General features: G+C 44.1%; 1 pseudogene; it reads right to left on the bottom strand.

The window, feature by feature from the left end:
* LOC123157573 (serine carboxypeptidase-like 4) lies at positions 1-19,654 on the bottom strand (annotated as a pseudogene).
* Positions 19,655-20,133: the final 479 nt, after the last annotated feature.

Below are 20,133 nucleotides of genomic sequence, written 5' to 3'. Positions count from 1 at the left end.
TCAGAGAGGCTCATTGGCCAGCCAGCGTTCGACCATCGCAAAGCATTCTTCAGGCCTGTACTCTGAAGCAGTATGGCCACCACCCTACACAAAGAAGTGATCAGGAGCTTTATTAGATATATCTATCAGATAGCAGTTCTACCATCCAATCCAACCCATGGACAGCATGGTATAAAGAGGAAAAGAAGACTCCACGCAGAAAAAGGAAAACAAGACCACCTTTACTGTTAGAAATGTCAAATTGTTCACGTATCCCATGGTAAATCTGCACACACAAAGAAGTAGCATCGCTCATCAGAAAAGATAGACGAATATGCTACACCGTGCTTATTCATAAAGCTTTTGTTCTCCATATGAACAAATGCAAAGAAAAGGAGTCAGATGAATTGACCCTGCGGCTTGGCCAGCGAGATGCCATGCCCTCTAGTCACTGACTATGGAGAAGTTTAAAGATCTTATCCATGCTTGTGTGCTGAGATGGGGCACCTGGAGATCATGGTCTCCGCTACGGTCATGCACACAGAAGGTTTCAGTAAGAAGGTCTGTAAGAAGATTAGCTGCAATTATGAGCAGGGAAACTTATTTTGATGCTCACTCTCACCTGTACACGAGTGCATGGTAACCTCTCGTGGTGAGGTTGAGATGGTATGACATGCTTCTTGACATGTCATATTTGTAGGGGAATTCTCTTTTGCATCTTACCATTCACCAATCGTCCCCTATTTGGCGAATTCTTATTTGTCAACAAATATAGTTCTATGTGATTCAGATGATACTGCTACTAGACTTGCCAGTGTTCAATCCTACAAGAATAATCTGAAAGATATTTCTAGCGATACATAATTGTGACTTTACCTGCTTGATCCCGAGAGCCTCTCTAGTCATGTTGTTGTTCATCCAAAAGTATGACAGGTGGTAACCGTATGTCTGCAGTTTGGAAAAGAATTCCAGCTAAGTCTGTGATATGAGAATAGTGTCACAACCATAAGACTTTGTCACATCTTAATCAAGCTGGCACTTAAGGATAATGGAAGACTGACAAGACAATCGACGGCAGGTCGACCAGGCGCCTCATTTAGCTTGATGTATTCTTCTAGCAGACTTTTTCTTGTCGTCGCATCATTTGTGGGCTTTGGCGCGGAGAAGACACATTTTTTGTACAAGATCTGTGCATCTAGGATTTCATAAATGAGCTCCAGAAGAGATGTGCATGAATTAGCTAGCTGGTGCTGGCACTTGTAGTACCATAAGTTCATAACAAAAATGGTCAATACATGAATCTTACACTCTTTGCAATTCACGTGGTTTACATAATCCCCTTTGCAATTCCTCATTGCAGCCTTTGGGAAGAAAAATAAAACATGCTATGAATTCTTTAGATTGATACACAATACAAAATTTGTCGCCACACTTTTGGTCAAAGCGAATGGATTTTTTATTACCTCGTATATTTGATCAGATATTATTCCGAAGCCATGAGCAGCTTGAACCTCGAAGCTGCGATCAAACTTTGGGTCTGTCATAGGGTTGCCGACCAGATAGCCCTGGAAATATATATTTGCATTAACTCAACAAAAGAACGAGAGATGTTATAATGATCACACACACTATTTGTATATAACAAAGGGTTTGATTGCTAGAGAAATAGCTTGCCTCGAGATTAATGTGAGGTTGCTGCCTTTTTTCAATTCCTGGAGGATTGCGTGCATAGTGTAGAAACCTATGGTTAAGCGTCTCAATCTCCATACATGGAGACCCACGGAGTATATATTGATTGTGGGGAGTCGGTACAGGAGATGGCAGATTCGAGGCTAACCATCGAGAGATATTACAGGAGGTTTAGGAGATAAGAGAGATAAAACAAAAAAAGAGATAAACCTCCTAACTACCATATGCTGTGAGCCACAAGGCCTCATAGCGTGTTACAAAACTACACGCTAACCTGTACAAGATATGTGTTTAACATCCTCCCTTAATCTGAACTTCTCAAGTTTAGATTACGCTTAAATTCTTCAAATGATCTTGTGGGCAAAGCTTTTGTGAAACCATCTACAACTTGGTCCTTTGAGGGAATGAACCGAATCTTCAATTCCTTGCTAGCAACCCTTTCTCTCACAAAATGATACTCAATCTCAATATTTTTGGTTCTTGCATGAAAGACAGGGTTAGCAGAAAGATATGTTGCACCAATATTATCACACCAGAGACATGGAGTTTGTGTATAACATATGCTAAGTTCTCTAAGCAAAGCTTTAATCCATATTATTTCAGATGTAGCATTTGCCAGTGCTTTATATTCTGCCTCAGTACTCGATCTTGATACAGTTGCCTATTTCTTTGCACACCAAGAAATTAAATTGGGTCCAAAGAAGACCGCAAATCCACCCTTAGGCCTCCTATCATCCAAGCAGCCTGCCCAATCAGAGTCAGAGAAGGCACTAACCAGAGTGGAGGTTGACTTGGTGAAGGTTAACCCAACACTTAATGTGTTCTTGACATATCTGAGTATATGTTTGGCCGCAGTCCAATGAGTAGAAGTAGGTGCATGAAGGAATTGACATACTCTATTCACTGCAAAAGAAATGTCAGGCCTGGTAAGTGTCAAGTATTGAAGTGCTCCTACCAAACTCCTATATTTGGTGCCATCCTCTTGACTCAAAGGAACACCCTCTACAAGAGACAATTGTTCTAAACTGGAGAGTGGTGTTGGTGATGGTTTACAGCCCTGCAACCCTGCCTTGCTCAGAAGATCAGTGGCATATTTTTCTTGAGAAAGGTGAAGACCACCTTCCTGATTCCTCTTGACCTCAATGCTAAGGAAGAAGTGCAGGTCGCCGAGATCTTTGAGAGCAAAATCTGACCGCAAGTCTTTCAGGAGAGCTGTTACTGCCTCATTAGATGAACTAGTGACAATGATGTCATCAACATAAATAAGCACGAAGATAACAGTGTTGGATTTGTTGTAAATAAATAATGAAGTATCAGACTTGGAGGGAACAAATCCAAGGGTATGCTATTTGGAGCTTAGGCGAGAATACCATGCCCTTGGAGCTTGCTTCAGTCCATAGAGCAATTTATCCAGTTTACAGATATGAAATGGTTTATCAGGATCAACAAACCCAGGAGGTTGCTTCATGTAAACTTCCTCTTCCAGAACACCATGAAGGAACGCGTTCTGCACATCTAGCTGACGAAGGCACCAACCTCGAGAGACAATTATGGATAAAACAAGGCGAATAGTGGCCGCTTTAACAACTGGACTAAATGTGTCCTCATAGTCAAGGCCGTACCTTTGCTTGAATCCTTTTGCAACGAGACGAGCTTTGTAGCGATCTATAGAACCATCTGACCGTCACTTGATGCGAAAAACCCACTTGCAATCAATTAGGTTTGTACCTGGACGAAAGGGAACAAGATGCCAAGTACGATTTTTCTGAAGTGCTCTGAACTCCTCACGCATGGCAAGTTTCCACTTCGGACCAGCAAGAGCCTGAGAAACAGTGCGTGGTTCTCCTGTAACAGCATCAGAAGAAATTAAACCATATTTTGTTTTATAATTAACAGGTGCAAGGGTTCCTGTACGAAGGCGAGTGCGAGGCAGCATGGAAGGCTCAAGAGCAGGTGTAGAAGATCCATCAGGGGTGGCAGGGACAGCGGTAGCAGATCCAGCCGATCCCGAGGAGGCAGGCGCGTCAGGGCTGCCAGGATCGTAAATGGCATGCACATGCGGCGAAGTCAAGGAAACCGCCACAGAGGATCTGGGCGAGCCAGCCTGATCTAGCTCGAGGCGCGTGTCGGGCCCATTTGGCGCGACTGTGGTGGTGTGCGGGGCCTGCCTGGTGAAGACCCATGGGGTGGGCGCATAGCGCGCATGCGATAAGACCCCGGCCGCTGATTGGTGCACCGAGCACACGGGTCCGATGCTGCAACACGTGATGGTGTGGCGGGTCAGGTTGGCGCGGGGTGCGAAGCGATCCACCTGGCGCGGGAAGGATCCGGAGGCGGATATTGTCGGGTCTGACGCAGTCGGGAGCACGGATCCCGAAGGAGATTGCACCAGATTTCCTGTGTTCTCTGCTGCTTCATCTATAGCACTGTTTTTAGCACAAAAGTGACCGATTTCTGCACCATTGGAACTGCAGTTTGTTTCTGTATCAAACTCAGGCAAAGGATTAGGAGTATTAGTCAATACATGATTATCACAATTATCATTACCCACACGAAGACTGGATGGAAGGAGAAGGATTTCTTTCTAAAGAAGAGCACCAGCATTGGGATGAAGTTTGGCGAATGGAAACTGCGTTTCATCAAACACGACATCGCGAGAAATGTAGACACGACCGGTCGCAACATCAAGGCATTTAACACCCTTGTGTTGAGCACTATACTCAAGGAAGACACACTCTTTGGAACAAAACATAAGTTTACGAGTATTATAGGGACGAAGGTTGGGCCAACAGGCGCAACCAAAGACACGAAGAGTAGTGTAATCTGGTGTGACATGCAAGAGGCGTTCAGTGGGAGTTTCATTGGAGATAACACGACTTGGCCACATGTTAATGAGATGCACGGCAGTGAGAAACGCTTCATCCCAAAACTTTAGTGGCATGGAAGCTGAAGCTAGGAGGGCGAGGCCTACTTCAACAATATGACGGTGCATGCGCTCGGCAGAACTGTTCTACTAATGAGCATGTGGGCATGAAATATGGTGAGAGATACCAATCTTTTGGAAAAAGGAATTCAATTTTTCATACTCACCACCCCAGTCCGACTGCATGGCTATGATTTTACTGTCGAATTTACATTCCACAAGAGCTTGAAAGTTATGAAACACTTGGAACACGTCAGATCATTTCTTAAGGAGATAGATCCATGTGTACTTGCTATAGTTGTCAACAAAGCTCACATAGTAAGTATGCCTACCAATAGAAGTGGGTGCTGGACCCCAAACATCAGAAAAAAAAAGTTACAAGGGCTTGGTTGACACACTAGTGGAAACATGATATGGCAATTGATGACTTTTTGCCTTCTGGCATGAATCACAAATAGTTTCTTAGTTTCTCTCACCAACAACTGGGAGTTTATTTCTACTAAGAATTTGATGAATAGTAGAAAAAGATGGATGACCTAAGCAACTGTGCCACCTTTCAGTAGAAAGATTGATGGCACCATAGACTTGTTTATTGGACTGGCAATACTTGGGAAGCAATGCATAGAGCCCTTGCACAAAAACGCCCCTATGGAGAACTCTCTCCGTGACCTGATCCTTGATCAAAAAGAAGAACGAGTGAAATTCTAGAAAAACATTATTGTCAAGGGCAATGCGATGAACAGATAACAAGGTTTTGGAAGCATTAGGGACATGCAAGATTTCATTGATCTCAAGGTTTTTATGTGGGGTTTTGATAACTGCTTGACCAATATGACTAATCTCCATACCTGCACCGTTTGTTGCGGTGTAGACTTGATCTTGGCCACGATATTGCTCGTGCATCGTCAGCTTCTCCAGTTTGCTAGTAATGTGATTGGTGGCACCCGTGTCCATGTACTAGTTGGTATCGACACCATATGACGTATCGGATACATCTGCAATTTTTTCTCTTTTGGGCACCATCATCGGCATAATGCCAATTACAGTCCTTAGCTATATGATTTGTTTTCTAGCAAATTTGACATTTACCCTCGTAGCCCTCGTAGCCTTGGAAGTTGCGCCCCCTGTTGTTGCTGTTGGGGGGACGCCGAGCATTGTTGTTGCCGTTTGGGGGGCCCTGGTGATGGTAGCTGATACGTCTCCAACGTATCTATAATTTTTGATTGTTCCATGCTATTATATTACCCCTTTTGGATGTTTATGGGCTTTATTTTACACATTTATATCATTTTTGGGACTAACCTACTAACCGGAGGCCCAACCCGTATTGCTGTTTTTTTGCCTATTTCAGTATTTCGAAGAAAAGGAATATCAAACGGAGTCCAAACGGAATGAAACCTTCAGGAGCGTGATTTTGGAACGAACGTGATCCATAGGACTTGGAGTGCAAGCCAAGAAGCAGCCGAGGCTCCTACGAGATAGGAGGGCGCGCCCCCTGTCTCGTGGGCCTCTCGGGCGGCCACCAACGTACTTCTTCCTCCTATATATACCTACATACCCCGAAAACATCCAGGGAGCACCCGAAACACAATTTCCACCTCCATAACCTTCTGTATCCGCGAGATCCCATCTTGGAGCCTTCACCGGCGTTCTGCCAGAGGGGGAATCGACCACGGAGGGCTTCTACATCAACATCCTTGCCCCTCCGATGAGTTGTGAATAATTTACCACAGACCAATGGGTCCATAGTTATTAGCTAGACGGCTTCTTCTCTCTTTTTGGATCTCAATACAATGTTCTCCCCCTCTCTTGTGGAGATCTATTCGATGTAATCTCTTTTTGCGGTGTGTTTGCCGAGATCCGAAGAATTGTTGGTTTATGATCAAGTTTATCTATGAATAATATTAGATTCTTCTATGAATACTTTTATGTATGATTGAGTTATCTTTGCAAGTCTCTTCGAATTATCGGTTTGGTTTGGCCTACTAGATTGATCTTTCTTGCCATGGGAGAAGTGCTTAGCTTTGGGTTCAATCTTGCGGTGTTCTTACCCAGTGACAGAAAGGGTTGCAAGACACGTATTGTATTGTTGTCATGGAGGATAAAAAGATGGGGTTTATATCATATTGCATGAGTTTATCCCTCTACATCATGTCATCTTGCTTAAGGCGTTACTCTGTTCTTATGAACTTAATACTCTAGATGCAGGCAGGAGTCGGTCGATGTGTGGAGTAATAGTAGTAGATGCAGGCAGGAGTCGGTCTACTTGTTATGGACGTGATGCCTATATACATGATCATGCCTAGATAATCTCATAATTATTCGCTTTTCTATCAATTGCTCGACAGTAATTTGTTCACCCACCGTAATACTTATGCTATCTCGAGAGAAGCCTCTAGTGAAACCTATGGCCCCCGGGTCTATCTCTTATCATATTTGCTTCCAATCTACTTTTATTTGCATCTTTACTTTTTGCATCTATATTATAAAATACCAAAAATATATTTATCTTATCATACTATCTCTATCAGATCTCACTTTCGCAAGTGGCCGTGAAGGGATTGACAACCCCTTTATCGCGTTGGTTGCGAGTTCTCAGTTTGTTTGTGTAGGTGCGTGGGACTTTTGAGGAGCCTCCTACTGGATTGATACCTTGGTTCTCAAAAACTGAGGGAAATACTTACGCTACTATTGCTGCATCACCCTCTCCTCTTCGAGGAAAACCAACGCAAGCTCAAGACGTAGCAAGAAGGATTTCTGGCGCCGTTGCCGGGGAGGTCTTCGCTCAAGTCAAGACATACCAAGTACCCATCACAAACCCATCTCCCTCGCATTTACATTATTTCCATTTTCCTCTCGTTTTCCTCTCCCCCACTTCACCCTTGCCGTTTTATTCGCCCTCTCTTTCCCAATCTCCTCCTCTCTTTCCGCTTGCTTTTTCTGTTTGCTTGTGTGTTGGATTACTTGTTGCCATGGCGCAAGATAATACCAAATTGTGTGATTTCTCGAATACCAATAATAATCATTTCCTTAGTACTCCGATTGCTCCTCTTAATGATGTTGAGTCTTGTGAAATCAATGCTGCTTTGCTGAATCTTGTTATGAAAGATCAATTCGCCGGCCTTCCTAGTGAAGATGCCGCTACTCATCGAAACAACTTTGTTGATTTGTGTGATATGCAAAATAAGAAAGATACATATAACAATATTGTCAAATTGAAGTTATTTCTGTTTTCTCTTAGAGATCGTGCTAAAGTTTGGTTTTCTTCTTTGCCTAAAAATAGTATTGATTCTTGGAACAAGTGCAAAGATGCTTTTATCTCTAAGTATTTTCCTCCCGCTAAGATTATCACTCTTAGGAACGATATTATGAATTTTAAACAACTTGATCATGAGCATGTTACTCAATCTTGGGAAATAATGAAATTGATGCTTCGTAATTGCCCTACTCATGGTTTGAATTTATGGATGATTATACAAAAAATTTATGCCAGGTTGAACTTTGCTTCTAGAAATCTCTTAGATTCGGCCGCGGGAGGCACGTTTATGGAAATCACGTTAGGAGATGCTACAAAACTTCTGATAATATTATGGCAAATTATTCTCAATGGCACACCGAAAGATCTACTAGTAAAAAGTGCATGCTATAGAAGAAATCAATGTTTTGAGTGGAAAGATGGATGAACTTATGAAGTTGTTTGCTACTAAAAATACTCCTCCTGATCCCAGTGATATGCCTTTGTCTTCTTTGATTGAGAATAATAATGAATCTATGGATGTGAATTTTGTTAGTTGGAATAGTTTTGGAAACAATGCTTATAGAGGAAACTTTAATGCTAGATCGTTCCCTAGTAATTCCTCTAATAATTATGGAAATTCCTACAATAATTCTTATGGTAATTTTAATAAGATGCCCTCTGATTTTGAGAATAGTGTGAAAGAATTTATGATTTCTCAAAAGAATTTTAATGCTTTGCTTGAAGAAAAATTGCTCAAAGTTGATGATTTGGCTAGGAACGTTGATAGACTTTCGCTTGATGTTGATTCTCTTAAACTTAGATCTTCTCCTCCTAAGCATGATATCAATGAGTCTCTCAAAGTAATGATAATTTCCATTGATGAGTGTAAGGAAAGAACCGCTAGATTGCGTGCTAAGAAAGATAGCTTTATAAAAGCGTGTTCTTCTAGTTTCCATGAAAATAATGATGAAGATTTTAAAGTTATTGATGTGTCTCCTATTAGATCTATGTTTTGCAATATGAATTTTGATGATTATGGTACTGATGATGAATCAACTTTGCCTAGAAGGCGTCCCAAGAATTCGGAGTCTTTAGATCTTGATGCTAAAATTGGTAAAAGTGAGATTGGAGAGATCACAACTTCAAATAATATTGAACCTACTATCTCGGATTTCAAGGAATTTGATTATGATAATTGTTCTTTAAAAGATTGTATTTCCTTGTTGCAATCCGTTGTTAATTCTCCTCATGCTTATAGTCAAAATAAAGCTTTTACCAAACATATCGTTGATGCTTTGTTGCAACCTTATGATGAAAAACTTAATTTGGAGGTTTCTATACCTAGAAAACTTAATGATGAGTGGGAACCTACTATAAAGATTACAATTAAAGATTATGAGTGTTTTGCTTTGTGTGATTTGGGTGCTAGTGTTTCCACAATTCCGAAAACTTTATGTGATATTCTAGGTTTCCATGATCTTGATGATTGCTCGTTAAATTTGCACCTTGCGGATTCCACCATTAAAAAGACAATGGGAAGGATCAAGGATGTTCTCATTGTTGCAAATATAAATTTGGTGCCCATAGATTTTATCGTTCTTGATATAGATTGCAATCTTTCTTGCCCTATTATTCTTGGTAGACCTTTCCTTAGAACTATTGGCGCGATTATTGATATGAAGGAAGGGAATATTAGATCCCAATTTCCATTAAAGAAAGGCATGGAGCACTTTCCAAGAAAGAAAGTCAAATTACCTTATGAATCTATCATACGAGCTAATTACGAATTTAGTGCCAAAGAAGGCACTCGTTAGATCTATCTTCGCTTTTATGCCTAGCTAGGGGCGTTAAACGATAGCGCTGGTTGGGAGACAACCCAATTTTTCTTTATGTTTTTTGTTTTTTCTCCTGTTTAGTAATAAATCTTGCATCTACTCTCTGTTTATATGTGTTTTTATCTTTTAATTAGTGTTTGTGCCAAGTAGAACCTATAGGATAAACTATGATGATAGTTGATTTGATTCAGCTGAAAAACAGAAACTTTGCGCTCACGAGAAAAAATTCAATAAATCACAGAAACGTGCTTTTACATTGACTCTTTTTGCTGCTGATCAATAAACACATTTTCCAGTACTTCCTATTTTGGTAGGATTTTAGAGTTCCAGAAGTTTGCGTTAGTTACAGATTGCTACAGACTGTTCTGTTTTTGACAGATTCTGTTTTTCGTGTGTTGTTTGCTTATTTCGATACATCTATGGCTAGTAAAATAGTTTATAAACCATAGAGAAGTTGGAATACAGTAGGTTTAACACCAAAATAAATAAATAATGAGTTCATTGCAGTACCTTATGTGGTGGTTTTGTTTTCTTTCACTAACGGAGCTTATAAGATTTCCTGTTGAGTTTTGTGTTGTGAAGTTTTCAAGTTTTGGGTAAAGCTTTTATGGACTATGGAATAAGGAGTGGCAAGAGCCTAAGCTTGGGGATGCCCAAGGCACCCCAAGATATTCAAGAATAGCCAAAAGCCTAAGCTTGGGGATGCCCCGGGAAGGCATCCCCTCTTTCGTCTTCGTTCATTGGTAACTTTACTTGGAGCTATATTTTTATTCGCTACATGATATGTGTTTTGCTTGGAGCGTCGTGTATTACATTAGTCTTTGCTTTTTAGTTTACCACAATCATCCTTGCTGTACACACCTTTTGGGAGAAGCCTATTTGATTAGAATTTGCTAGAATACTCTATGTGCTTCACTTATATCTTTTGAGCTTGATAGTTTTTGCTCTAGTGCTTCACTTATATCTTTTAGAGCACGGTGGTGTCTTAATTTTGAAGAAATTTCTAGTCTCTCATGCTTCACTTATATTTTTTTGGGAGTCTCTTAGAACAGCATGGTATTTGCTATGGTTATGAAGTTGGTCCTAGAATGATGAGCATCCAAGTTGGGTATAATAAAAACTATCATAGAAAAAGAATTGGATGCTATGATCAACTTGATGCTTGATAATTGTTTTGAGATATAAAGGTAGTAATGTTAGGGTCATGCTAGTGGGTAATTATGAAATTGAGAAATACTTTTGTTGAAGTTGGCAAGTCCCGTAGGATGCACGTATGGTAAAAGTTGTGTGACAAATTTGTTGCATGAGGTGGTCTTTTGATTGTCTTCCTTATGAGTGACAGTCGGGGACGAGCAATGGTCTTTTCCTACCAATCTATCCCTCTTGGGGAATGCGTAGTAGTACTTTGCTTCGAGCGCTAAGTAGACTTTTGCAATAAGTATATGAGTTCTTTTTTGACTAATGTGAGTCCATGTATATACGCACACTCACCCTTTCACTTTGCTAGCCTATATTATTACCGCGCAACTTTTGCCGATATCATAAACCCTTTATTTACCTTCCTCAAAACAGCCACCATACCTACCTATTATGGCATTTCCATAGCCATTCCGAGATATATTGCCATGCAACTTTCCGCCGTTATGTTTATTATGACACATTCCATCATTGTCATATTGCTCTTTTGCATGATCATGTAGTTGACATCGTATTTGTGGCAAGGCCACCTTCATAATTTTCATACATGTCGCTCTTGATTCATTGCATATCCCGGTACACCTCCGGAGGCATTCATATAGAGTCATATTTTGTTCTAGCTTTGAGTTGTAATTCTTGAGTTGTAAATCCATATAAGTGTGATGATCTTCATTATTACAGCATTGTCCTAGTGAGGAAAGGATGATGAAGGCTATGGTTCCCCCACAAGTCGGGATGAGACTTCGGACTTTACAAAAAGAAAAAAATGAGAAAGGCCAAAAAAAGGGAAGGCCAAAGAAAATAAAAAAATAAAGGAAAAAAAAGAAAAGAAAAGAAAATAAAATGAGAGAAAAAGAGAGAAGGGACAATGCTACTATCTCCTTTTCCACACTTGTGCTTCAAAGTAGCACCATGATCTTCATGATAGAGAGTCTCATATGTTGTCACTTTCATATACTAAGTGGGAATTTTTCATTATAGAACTTGGCTTGTATATTCCAATGATGGGCTTCCTCAAAATGCCCTAGGTCTTCGTGAGCAAGCAAGTTGGATGCACACCCGCTTAGTTTCTTTAGTTGAGCTTTCATATACTTATAGCTCTAGTGCATCCGTCGCATGGCAATCCCTACTCACTCACATTGATATCTATTAATGGGCATCTCCATATAGCCCGTTAATACTCCTAGTTGATGTGAGACTATCTTCTCCCTTTTCGTCCTCACAACCACCACCATATACCACCATAGTGCTATGTCCATGAGTTGCGCTCATGTATTGCGTAAGAGTTGAAAAAGCTGAAGCGTATTAAAAAGTATGAAACAATTGCTCGGCTCGTCATCGGGGTTGTGCATGATGGGAGTATTTTGTGTAATGAAAATGAAGCATGGCCTTACTATATGATTTTGTAGGGATAAACTTCCTTTGGCTATGCTATTTTGATAGGACATGATTATTTGTTAGTATGCTTTGAAGCATTATTATTTTTATGTTTTATAAGCTTTTATTTTGAATCATTTGGATCTGAACGTTCAAGCCACAATAAAGAAAATTACATTGAGAATTATGCTAGGTAGCATTCCACATCAAAAAATTTCTTTTATCATTTACCTACTCGAGGACGAGCAGGAATTAAGCTTGGCGATGCTTGATACGTCTCCAACGTATCTATAATTTTTGATTGTTCCATGCTATTATATTACCCCTTTTGGATGTTTATGGGCTTTATTTTACACATTTATATCATTTTTGGGACTAACCTACTAACCGGAGGCCCAGCCCGTATTGCTGTTTTTTTGCCTATTTCAGTATTTCGAAGAAAAGGAATATCAAACGGAGTCCAAACGGAATGAAACCTTAGGGAGCGTAATTTTTGGAACGAACGTGATCCAGAGGACTTGGAGTGCAAGCCAAGAAGCAGCCAAGGCTCCCACGAGATAGGAGGGTGCCCCCCTGTAGGGCGCGTCCCCCTGTCTCGTGGGCCCCTTGGGCGGCCACCGACGTACTTCTTCCTCCTATATATACCTACGTACCCCGAAAACATCCAAGGAGCACCCGAAACACAATTTCCACCATCGTAACCTTCTGTATCCGCGAGATCCCATCTTGGAGCCTTCGTCGGTGTTCTGCCAGAGGGGGAATCGACCACGGAGGGCCTCTACATCAACATCCTTGCCCCTCCGATGAGTTGTGAGTAGTTTACCACAGACCTATGGGTCCATAGTTATTAGCTAGACGGCTTCTTCTCTCTTTTTGGATCTCAATACAATGTTCTCCCCCTCTCTTGTGGAGATTTATTCGATGCAATCTCTTTTTGCGGTGTGTTTGTCGAGATCCGATGAATTGTGGGTTTATGATCAAGTTTATCTATGAATAATATTTGATTATTCTCTGAATTCTTTTATGTATTATTAAGTTATCTTTGCAAGTCTCTTCGAATTATCGGTTTGGTTTGGCCTACTAGATTGATCTTTCTTGCCATGGGAGAAGTGCTTAGCTTTGGGTTCAATCTTGCGGTGTTCTTACCCAGTGACAGAAAGGGTTGCAAGACACGTATTGTATTGTTGCCATCGAGGATAAAAAGATGGGGTTTATATCATATTGCATGAGTTTACCCTCTACATCATGTTATCTTGCTTAAGGCATTACTTTGTTCTTATGAACTTAATACTCTAGATGCAGGCAGGAGTCGGTCGATGCGTGGAGTAATAGTAGTAGATGCAGGCAGGAGTCGGTCTACTTGTTATGGACGTGATGCCTATATACATGATCATGCCTAGATAATCTCATAATTATTCGCTTTTCTATCAATTGCTCGACAGTAATTTGTTCACCTACCGTAATACTTATGCTATCTCGAGAGAAGCATGTAGTGAAACCTATGGCCCCGGGGTCTATCTCTTATCATATTTGCTCCCAATTTACTTTTATTTGCATGTGTACTTTTTGCATCTATATTATAAAATACCAAAAATATATTTATCTTATCATACTATCTCTATCAGATCTCACTTTCGCAAGTGGCCGTGAAGGGATTGACAACCCCTTTATCGCGTTGGTTGCGAGTTCTCAGTTTGTTTGTGTAGGTGCGTGGGACTTTTGAGGAGCCTCCTACTGGATTGATACCTTGGTTCTCAAAAATTGAGGGAAATACTTACGCTACTATTGCTGCATCACCCTCTCCTCTTCGAGGAAAACCAATGCAAGCTCAAGATGTAGCAGTAGCCGCCGCCACCACCATGATAGCCCCTACCGCCGCCTTGGTTGTTATTCTGGTGGTAGTTTCCACCACCGTTATAGCCGCCGCCTCCATTGCCGTGGCTGGTGCCACTGTAGTGGCCATCGCCACCATAGCCACCGCCGCCACGGGAGCCACCACCGTTGCCCTTCTTGTTGCGGTAGTTGCCCTTGTTGCCTCGGCCGCGAGAAGCAATGTTTGCCGACAACTTGAAGGTGCCGCCGCCGTTGCCATGGAACATCTTGACCCGTTGGTCGAAGTTCGCCACCATGGAGAAGAGGATGTCGATGGTGATTGGCTCGATGCGGACGTCCAGCGCAGAGACGATCGACTGATACTCCATGTCGAGGCCCGCAATGATGAAGGAGATGAGCTCTGGCTCTCTGATGGGTTTGCCCGCTGCCGCGAGTTGATCAGAGAACGAGCGCATGTGCCCGAAGTATGCTGAGGCGGATTGGGACCCCTTCTGTGCGTTGGTGAGAACGGATCAGATGTTGTTGGCGCGAGAGAGGGAGACAGCCGAGAACATGTTCCCTAGGGCGCTCCAGACCGCATGTGATCGCTCAAGCGACGCGACCTGGACAAGAACCTCTTTGGACGGATTCCTGAGAAGATAGGCTATGATTTGTTGGTCCTGGATTAACCAGGGGGCATAGGCAGGGTTCACAGCAACCTGATCCTTGCCGTCGGTGGTCTTGGTGGTTATTGTGTTGGAAGGTTCTTCGATGGTTTGATCGAGGTAACCGTATAGGCCGGCGCCCATGATATGTGATCTGGCTTGAGCGCGCCATAGGATGTAGTTGGTGTGGGTAAGAGGTTCATATGTGTTGTTGTTGAGGCCAGAGGAGATGACAGAGGTGGAAGACGACATGGTGGGTGAAGGTTAATGGCGCTAGATGCGATGGAAGGGACTAGCTCTGTACCATGTAGAAACCTATGGTTAAGTGTCTCAATCTCCATACATGGAGACCCGCGGAGTATATATTGATTGTGGGGAGTCGGTACAGGAGATGGCAGAGTCGAGGCTAACCATCGAGAGATATTACATGAGGTTTAGGAGATAAGAGAGATAAAACACAAAAAGAGATAAAACTCCTAACTACCATGCCATGAGCCACAAGGCCTCATAGTGTGTTACAAAACTACACGCTAACCTATACAAGATATGTGGTTAACACATAGTAGAAGCAAATTAGAAGCGACCTCGGTGACTCGGAAAAAATGGAAAATGCATCTGCTTTTTCAAGCTTGCTTGAAAGAACTTGCCACACAATTCATATAAACCTTGTAAAGAAAATTAGAGAGGTCCTACAATGCGTTGATTGGTGTTGTTAGGAATAGAAATTCACCTTCTGAAACGTATTACACAATGAGTGGAACAACCTTTCCGGCATATGAATCTCCTCCAGTGTAGAAAGGGTTTGAAAGGTACTGCGGGTGATCTGTGAACCACTGCATGAGTAACCAGGCATCTAGTGGTCAGTGTACTGAATTGCTGCCATGCATGACAGCACAACAGCGGCTAACGCCGCCTATGATAGTGCATTAACCGCTAATCCTAAACTATGATAGTAGCTGACTTCAGAATGATTTCCGAATTAAATTCCAGTTACTTCAACTAAAGCTTTTCTGAAGGCTATCGAAACATGGAAGAAAGAGATGATAATCATAACAGTAATGTTCTTGATTTTCTGGATACCTATATTTTCATTTTTACACCACATAAGAGATGCTGATAAGTGATAATCCCTTTCATTTGGTTATTCATTCAGGAGACCGCAAAACAATCAGAGCAAACAAGTGAGCAATAAAAAGCACGGAAAATTGCTTAAGTTTTCTGCGGGATCTAATGCCATAGCTATCTGCAGGTGAACAATAGGAGTACATGCCGCTGCCTGAAGGACTTGGCGCCGCATCTCAGTCTGAAATTCTGTCAGATCATGATCGAAATGAAACCCCATCTGACGAACTACTGAAATAAAAACCAATGAACATTATATTCTCTGGCCTTAGAAGCAATCATCTTAAGGAGTCATAAGACTAGAGCTGATCTGATATTGTAGGTATCCATTTGGAAGAATGTTCACTAGAAGGAGGTTGGCCTTCTTGCCTTCGTTTGGGTAGCATTCCTTGTGCTTCAGGCCACTAAGCTATGAAACTCAACTAAACTGTGAAACTATAATAACATGAATTCCAGGATAATTATGAAGTACTTTTAGTTTCAGTGATCAGCTGCTTTACTAAATATCAATTGTTCCCTTTTACAATACCAAGTTGTGCCCTTGTGTGTTCAGTTTCCATGTTCCCTATGGTATCCATAATTGTATTCAATAATCTACACTACAAAAAAAAGACACATCCGTGACATTTTGGGCCGAACAAAATTTTCTTGTATCATACTTATGACACTTCTATGATGGTAATTGTGACAAAACTCGGTATCATCATAGATGTGGTGGGCTCCTACTTCTATGAAAAAAAATCATGATAGAAAATGGGATTTTTGTCCTGGGCGGGCCGGAGACGCAGCTGCATGACATTCTTTGGGCCGTCCATGACGGAAAAAACCGTGGTAGAAGCGAGGGCGAGGAAAATTTTGGGGAGTTCCCAGTTATGGTGGGTGGTCGGGGGCCAAGCGATGCGCGTTTCTCTCGTACACGTACGCGCATGTGTGCGAGGCGTTGGCTCTAACTGAACCCGAGCGAGGCGTTGGGCTCTAACTGAACCCGAGCGATTGCACTGCAGGCTAAGCGTTACTGAACCCGAGCGATTGATCGATGACTGTTAACTAAACCCGATCGAGCGATTCCTTCGCTACTGCTGCTAACTGAAGCCGATCGATGCTGCCTCTGGATGAACAGTGAGTGTTGCAGGGGGGTTTGGATGAACAGTGAGCGGTGGGGGTGGATGAACAGGACCCCGTGGTGTTGCCTTTGGATGAACAGGACCCCGATCGATCGAGCCGGTTGGGGCTGGATGACAGGACCCCGTGGAGGGCTGGATGAACAGGACGACCCCGTGGAGGGCTGGATGAACAGTAGCCGGTGGAGTAGCGCGCGGTGGAGGCTGGATGAACAGGAGCCCGTGGAGGCGGGAGGAGGTCGACGGTAGCCTGTGGAGGCTGGAGGAGGTCGACGGTGGAGATGAACATTATCCCGTGGAGTCCCGTTTTGCGGTACGCGACACCCCTCCCGATGAACAGGACCCCCGTTTCGACCATAGCGCTCCAACACAAGTCCGTTTCGTCCATTTTGCGGTACGCCACACCCCTCCCGATCAACAGGACCCCCGTTTCGACTGTAGGAGGTCTGTTTCCTCCGTTTTGCGGTACGCCAGACCCCTCCCGATGAACAGGATCCCATTTCGAACGCGGTCGGTCGAACACAAGGCCGTTTCCTCCGTTCTGCGGTATGCCAGGCCTCGTTTCCATCGACTGTTCCGTCCAAGCCCCCCCGATGAACACGACAACGCATTTCGTTCCGACCCAGCCGGTTGGCTCCCCATGAACACGATGACGACGCTGTTTCTCCGTTCCGACCCAGCCATGTACACGAGCCCTGGCCGTACGTATGCATGAGTAGGCGTTTGAGACCCCGCCCGTATGTACACATACGTGGCCGTATTTTCTTTCTTGCACACTGGCCGCTGTACGTTCATGTACATGCTATGTGCGAGCCTCTACTACGACACGTGCGCGCCTCTACATCCACCAGTATGTATGTACACATTCGTGACCAGAATGACAACACTACGTACGCTTCGACCAGGTGGGTCCCGACTGTTAGGCACTTCCTTGCATGCGAAGATGTAGATGGTGGGTCCCAACAATCAGGGCGGCGAATCGTTTTTTTGGCCCGGACGCACTTCTTGTGTGCGAAGATGTAGCTGGTGGGTCCTAGCAGTCAGGGGGCGAATCATTTTTTTACCAGATGCACTTCCTTGTGTGCGAAGATGTAGCTGGTGGGTCCCAGCAGTCAGGGGGTGAATCATTTTTTTCTTGAAATACGGTGGCCCGTCCGGTGGGTCCCTGCTGTCAAGTGGAGGAATAATTATTTTAAGCGTAATAAGGAGGCACTTCCTTGCGGTTGCCGTGGACCCAGCTGTCAGCCTCTCCATGTACAGTACTCTTCCGATGGAAGTCGGTTGTTGACCACATTGACCACGCCGCGCCGAGAGCACCATGGCGGTGGACGACGACGAGGCCTAGGAAGGGGACGACGCGGAGCCGGGGAAGATGCAGCAGTGGATGCCCATGCGAAGAGGAGTACGAGGGTTCACTGGTTCGGCTGCGGTGTGAGGCTACCGACATCGCAGAATAATAGGGGGTGTGGTGAGTAGAGGGATGGCTGGCCAGCGGTGGGTGTAGTAGGGGGCGGTGAGGCCTCCGCGGCATCACAGCCGGCCACGGGAGGCAGGAGCATGCGGCACGACCGGCGCTACTTTGGGCGGTTGGAGCACGAAGACTAGAGGTTGAAGAAGCACTACGGTCGTTGGATGGACATCGTACGGTCACTGGAGCTAGAATCGTTCATATTGACTAAGTTGATAAAGCCCTCCATCCCCATCAACTTAGTAGACCCACAAGTCAGCCTCCCACCAGGTGTGTCCCAGCTAGCAGGGGGAGTATTCATTTTTTTGTGCGTAATAAGGAGGCATTTCCGGTGGGTCTGATGTCACATCCCTAGCTTCTGGTTTGCTCTGAGCTAGCTAGTCATGTGTTGCATCATGTTTAAATTCTTTTAAAGTTGAAATGGGGATTGCCTAAACCCTAACATTAAAGGAATTCACTAGGTTCACCTAAAATATTTTCAGTAAGTCCAAATGGCTTTCAAAAATGTTCATCATTTATGGAAAATACTGTAAACAGTAGCCAGAGGTGATGCACATTTTTCCATGACATATTTGGGCTCTGAATTAAATCATACTCTATTTGAATTTGGGCATTTAAATACTATAAAATATTTAAAATGTCCAAATAATCCTAAACTGAAATGTTCCATGTTGGATATATTCCAAACAATGTCCATGAGCAGTTTGGTGATTTTTGAGTGTGCCTAAGTATTTTTAATAAAGCCATCAAGTTTCAGAAGAAATAGAAAAGAGAAATAAAAATAGGAAAAGAACAACAGCTTACCTGGCTAACTTACCTGTGCGGCCCAGCACTGCAGCTGCCCAGCTCAGCTGGCGGCCCAGCCCACTGGCCTCTCCTCCTGCCGTCTTCCTCGCGACAGTAGGACGCCGGGCGTGTGCCCCGTGCGCGCGACCACGCGCCCCGGCCACCTCCTGCCTGCCTGCTTGCGTGGACGCCGCAGAAGACCTCACCGCAGACGTCTGGATCGAGCCGAAGCCGCTCAATTTCCCCTCACCCTCTCCCTCGCTCTCTCTCTCCCAAAGCCGAACGCCGTCGTAGTCACCGACGCCGTTCGCCGTAGCCACCGTGCTCCTCACGGCCACCCGAAGTGCCCAGGAGATCCGCCTCGATCACCTCTTCCTTCTCGCCGAGAAACGCAACGCGGGAGCCCCTGCAACGCCGCCATCACCACCGTCTTCACCGCCATGGCCGGAGATCACCGTCGCTCGATTCGCCACAACGAGGACGCCCCCGAGCTCGCCAACCCCTTCGTTCGATCCGCTGTGAGCTTCTGCGTCGATCCCCTCTCTCCCCTGGCACTTTTCCTCCCGCTAACGCCAATGTCCACCGGAGCGGAGAGCTCACCGCCGCCGTGGTTCCTTGCCGCCGTGGCCAGGGCCACCACAGCCCGCGCCTGAGCGCGACACCGTGCTCGGTGAACCCCCAAGAGCACGTAGCACCTGCCAGTTTAATCCCTAGTGCCCCGTAGCGTCGACCCCGTCCACACCCGAACTCCGGCCACCGCCGCGAGCTCCGTTCCGGTGAGCTCGGGCCGTCTCAGCCTCTTCCGCTCACACAGGAAGACGTGGCGCTCTTCCAGCTATCCGTAGAGCCCCTCCTCCGTCCATTTGGTCGCCAGAGCAAGAAACCCGAAGGCCTCCGCCGCCTCGGCCTCGCCGGCGACTC

This window comes from Triticum aestivum, chromosome 7B (assembly GCF_018294505.1).
Source record: "Triticum aestivum cultivar Chinese Spring chromosome 7B, IWGSC CS RefSeq v2.1, whole genome shotgun sequence".
Lineage (NCBI taxonomy): Eukaryota > Viridiplantae > Streptophyta > Magnoliopsida > Poales > Poaceae > Triticum > Triticum aestivum.
Note: the sequence above shows the minus strand (reverse complement) of the source record. Positions and strands in the feature narration are given on the sequence as shown.